Raw genomic sequence first — 4,934 nt, 5'->3', positions numbered from 1 at the left:
GACGCTGCTGGTTATGTTGTCTTTTGAATGGCTCCATCCTATTTGCTCAGCTGGCTGTACCTCCTGTGTTGCCGTGACACACTCGATTTGTCCAAATAATGGTCTTTCGAAGAATAATGCCCCTTTACTCAAGGTTGAGAAATAGCTGAATCAGTGGAAGCAGCATTTGGAAGTTTTCCTGGGAGGTTACTGATTCAAATACTGGTCAGGACCTCATCCAGCTCAGCCCTTTAGAAATGCTGGCACTGCAAACCCCGCTAGTGAGATTTCAGACTGTGGTCTGTCCTGTTTAAAAAACCCACAAATAACCTCAGTTGCTACAGAAAGAAATATGAACCTGTATTTTTTCTGATTTCTACAAGTAAACCTGTTAATTTATGAATATGAAGCTACTTTCCACGTTGGCAGCCATCCAACACAGCTCCAATTTTTATGTGAAATTATCATTAATGTGATAGTGCATGTGAATGACAGGTTTGTGTAGCTGCACTTAACAAGACTGCTTTCACTTAGATGGGTCTGGAGCATGTTGTATCCAGTGCAGATGTGCTGTAGTCCACATCAGGGGATGCAAATGCAAACCTAGACTATTATTTTCATTAAAATCAAACACAGATCCTAATGAAGCAGCTATATTTTTGGCATCTAACTTGTTATGTTAAACAAAATATGTATTTATTTCAGCAGAGAGAGGTAACTTTCAGTGACTGATCAGAACTTTCTGTCTCTTCTTCCTGTTGCTGCCAAAAGGAACCTGCTCTCTCTACCTCTATGAAGGTGCATGATCAGAGCATTCACTGAACACCCAATTTTGCCTGAAGTTTTGTGCCTGGGTTGAGAAATGCTGAGAAACAGGGCACTAAGTATAGGACACTGCATCCATGGAGAGTTACATCTCTTCCAGAGAGGGCCCAATTGCCTGAACGTGCTATGAAAAAGTAAGCACTTGACTCTTTTTTTTTGATTCTTGAGTGGAAAATCATGTTGCTCTTACTTATACCTGCCTGAGGCTGAGCACTCTGACCTCAATCCAGCAAAGTACTTGCTTTACTTTAAACCCACACATAATTTTATTGACTTGTAAGCAGTCTACAGCTTCCCCTGAAAATCATCTCCTCTTCTCATCAGCTAGTCTGAAAGATGCACCATTATTTTTTACCTCATTCTACTGAATGGTGGGTGAATCAGGTGAAGGTGACAAGATCTGTGCACTCATTGCACCTACTTGGGTTCACAGGAGAAGCTAAGTTTACTCAGTCTTTAAACTAGTTGGATCCTTCAGGATGGTGTATATCGTGGAGTCGCTGCAGGGAGTAATGGTAATTGGACATAACTTTCAACTAAAACACCCATGTGTGAGTAGCACTGATTAAATTTGGTGCTCACAGTGTGGTACTGATGGACAAACCCCACTGCTTCAGATATCAGCACAGACACCCAGCGTGTGCAAAGCAGAGCTCTCTAGAATTACCGTCACACAGTATTTGGGGGCTTTTGATTTCTTTGGGTATTGCCAGGTACGGAACTGTGTGAGAATAAAACATAACACAAATAATTAATGATATAAGGGATAGGAAGTTGGTATGGGTTAAGGAGGCAGGATTTGGAGTGGGAGGAAAAAAAATTCATTTTTTCCAATCCAGCTCTCCAGTCCCCTGAGTGCGGACTAATTTTAGAGATAATTGTTACATGATTTCATGAATATAATCTATTGTTATCTGTGCCCTGCAAAATAAAGCCATGTCTAATTCCGGATAACCACAGGGGTGATTTCATAGTTACACTAAAATGAGAATAAGGACTTGTTAATGACCTTTAAAGATCACATCATTTAATTCTGTGCTGTTGGTAGTTAAACCAAACCAGTCACAAACGGGTACGTTCTCCTTCCAGTGCAGGCAGCAGCCTCTGTTAATTCTGGTGGCAGGGAGAAAAGAAGATGCCTCTGGTAACACGTCTCACCTTGGTGTGACAGTATCGGCCAAGCATTTGAGACAAAGCATGGGATAATTTGCTATTTCACTTTCGTAACTGGAGCAGAGGGTTTAAAGGCCAGGGCCTGCTGCTGCTGAGAGTGCTTCTGAAGTGCTAAGAGCCTCTGCCTCCCCAAACAGCAAATGTGTGACATGTTCTGAAACAGGCAGAAATTGCCAGCCAGAAAATGCTCACTGTCCAGCAGGGCAATTAGGAACAATGGGAGCTGCTGGGCACTTGATGGGCTAAAGGTACAAAAAAACTACTGTGGAAATGTACCAGCGACTCAGGAGGTGATGCTGCTATTTTTTCCTGCTTTCCAGTGTTTTTCTGACTTCAGGTGTGATTCTCTAGTTTAATGAAACTTTTGGGTTAGGTTATGGAGGGAGAGACAATTCACCTTAAGGAGTAAATGATAGAATCACATCTATCTGTGGCTTTCAGTAGAAAAGAAGGGTGCAATCAGTTCTTCTCTCCAAAAACAGGTCCTGAGAGCTCATTAGACTGAAATAACGTGATGAAGAGCAAAAGTTCACCTAACAAACTAAGGTAAATTATTTTTCAGCTTACTGGGAATGGTTAATAGATTTAGATAAAATTTGTCAAATAGTTGTGAACAAAAAGGAAAGGAAATGATCAGAAAAAAATATTTCTGACTTTTGTTTTCCAAATGGTGCTTTCGTTTCACAGTTAGCTAAAAAAGGAGGCTTTAAATGACTGGAAAACCTAACAAGGCTGGACAAAAGCTACTAAATGACTTTGAAATAATTTTTTCAAATATTTAGCCAATGAAACTTTGGAGTGGGGTGTCAATACAAAAATGTATTATAATGCCCTTTTCCGTTACTTGCTTTGGCTATAAAGTGAAAAAAAAATCATCATTTTGTAGAGACCATCAAATTGGTCCCATCTGGACCAGCAGTTCAGAATTTACTACCAGCTTAACTAGCTATAGGTTGTTTAGATTCAATAAAAAGGTAAAAACCTCTTATGAGCCTTTTTCTGCTCTCTCTCTTTTTTTTTTTTTAAGCCTAGGAGGCACATAAAATGCAGTTCTCAGCAGAAGGACAGTAATTGGGAGAAAATGTAATAGATGGTCCATATTTCTCTTTGAAGTTGCCATTGATCAGTGCTGCTGAGACTATTTTTCTAATCTATAACTCAGAAACATGAAGGAATTGTCACTTTATTCTTTGGGTGTATGTAGTTCACCTTCTAAGAAAATGGACTCTAGACTCCTGAGTACACTCAGGTTTTTCTTGCAAGATGGTGTAAAATGGAGAAGAATCTGGACCGCAGTTGTAGTATTTTCTGGAATATAAATTTGCCTGCTGTTAACCAAAACAGTAATGGTTTTATGATTTCTATTTTATGTCAGAATTTTGTGTAATAAAATCTAATGCCTTCCTCTCAAAGAATGTGCTTTTCAGCCAGTCGAGCATTAATTAGAATTAGGAGACAATTGTTCCCCCTCATCCCCAGTGGAGAGGCAGCTTGTGGTGAAAAACCAAACCTTTCACAATGAGGAAAAAAAAACTGTCCAAATGATGCTTAAGAAAGAGGTATTTTTCTTATGTTCACATTAGTTGAATCCACATGTAATAACTTGTTTTCATAATGAAGCCGGTTAGTAGGACAAATTTTCATGCGCTTAATTGATACAACTATGATGGCAAACCTGCCAAAATATCTCTGGCCACAGGTGTTAGAAAGATCAGGGAGTTACAGCCAGATGCTTAACCAGCACTAGGACTACGGACACAGAATTCTCCCTGGAATTGCATATGTGCAGAAAAAAATTCCTAGTGTTTAAGATGCCACTTGTAAAGAGAAAATAACTTCTCTGCTTGGTGAGGCACTGCCAGGTCTTGATCTCTTTGCATTTCAGTATTTCAACAGAAAACCAGCCTTCCTTGGAAAGAGTTTCCAAAGAGAAAATATTTAAGACTGAGGAATTTGCATATACCACTGCTGGGGCCAGGTAAGTACCTGACTGGGGGTGGAGGTGGGGAAATCTGGTCATAGAGAGGACTGCTGGCTTGGAAAAAACTTCCAGAGGCCAGAAACAAAACTGGATATGTGACATGGGAGGTTTTATATTCTACTGCCCTTCCCTCGTCTCAAACATAAAGCAAAACCCATGCTTAGTGCCTAAGGTGAAAACAAACAGGGGAGGCACGTACTCGGATTCCTGACTATACTTTAATAGGAAAGAAAGGGAAAAATTATACTTGTGTGTGAGGAAATCATGGTGATCCAGACCTCAGAATAAGAGTAATTAATAAATAATGAATAGAATTGTGAAAAGAATTAATTTTTCAAGGACTCTGAAAAGCATAAATAGAGAGAGCTACAGTCTGGAACCTGCATGTGAAGTGACTGAAAACATGATATAATTGCTTAAGTTAGATTTATCAGAAGTTTGTTCATTAGCTACATCTAAAATACCTTTTGCAGCTGATCTGATATTAATGGTTATCTCCCACCCCTAGACATTCTCCTAGGTCACGTACAACAATGCTCCAAATGCAGGGAAGAGCAGTGATGGGTGGGGGCAGGCACACCTGCACAGAGCTAGTGTGGTGCTGCTCTCTGGAAGAAGCGATGCTTTCTGCAGTTTTGTTCTGGCTTGAAGAAAATGAAGGAAAATGGTGATTTCTTACGTGATGAATTCTATCCAACTGTCTTCAAGAGGCAAAGTGTTTTTTAAGAGTCATGTATTTGTAATTTGTTGCACTGTTGATGCTGTTACATACACCTGCTTTTACATTCTCTTTGTGCCAGACGCACTGGTGCCACTCAGGGCCTGACTAATAATTCCTCATAAAACCCCTTTGCGTGTTTCTTGGCAAAAAATAGATGCCAAAAATCTCCTCCTCTTCTCCATTTAGAAATACTATAAAATCCTCCATAGTCAGACACTTCAAGACAAGCCATGGTCATGGTGTAAGTGGAGAGCA

The 4,934-nt window shown here is 39.9% G+C and overlaps 1 long non-coding RNA gene across 1 annotated transcript; it reads left to right on the top strand.

Moving 5' to 3' along the window:
* Positions 1-677: 677 nt before the first annotated feature.
* Positions 678-4,666, top strand: LOC138725245 (uncharacterized). Its single transcript, XR_011338209.1, has 3 exons — positions 678-938; positions 3,863-3,955; positions 4,467-4,666. It is a non-coding gene; the product is annotated as an uncharacterized lncRNA (long non-coding RNA).
* Positions 4,667-4,934: the final 268 nt, after the last annotated feature.

The sequence above is a fragment of the Phaenicophaeus curvirostris genome, chromosome 11 (genome assembly GCF_032191515.1).
Source record: "Phaenicophaeus curvirostris isolate KB17595 chromosome 11, BPBGC_Pcur_1.0, whole genome shotgun sequence".
NCBI classification, from domain to species: domain Eukaryota; kingdom Metazoa; phylum Chordata; class Aves; order Cuculiformes; family Cuculidae; genus Phaenicophaeus; species Phaenicophaeus curvirostris.
The sequence above is the reverse complement of the archived record's forward strand: the minus strand, read 5'-3'. Positions and strand labels throughout refer to the sequence as shown.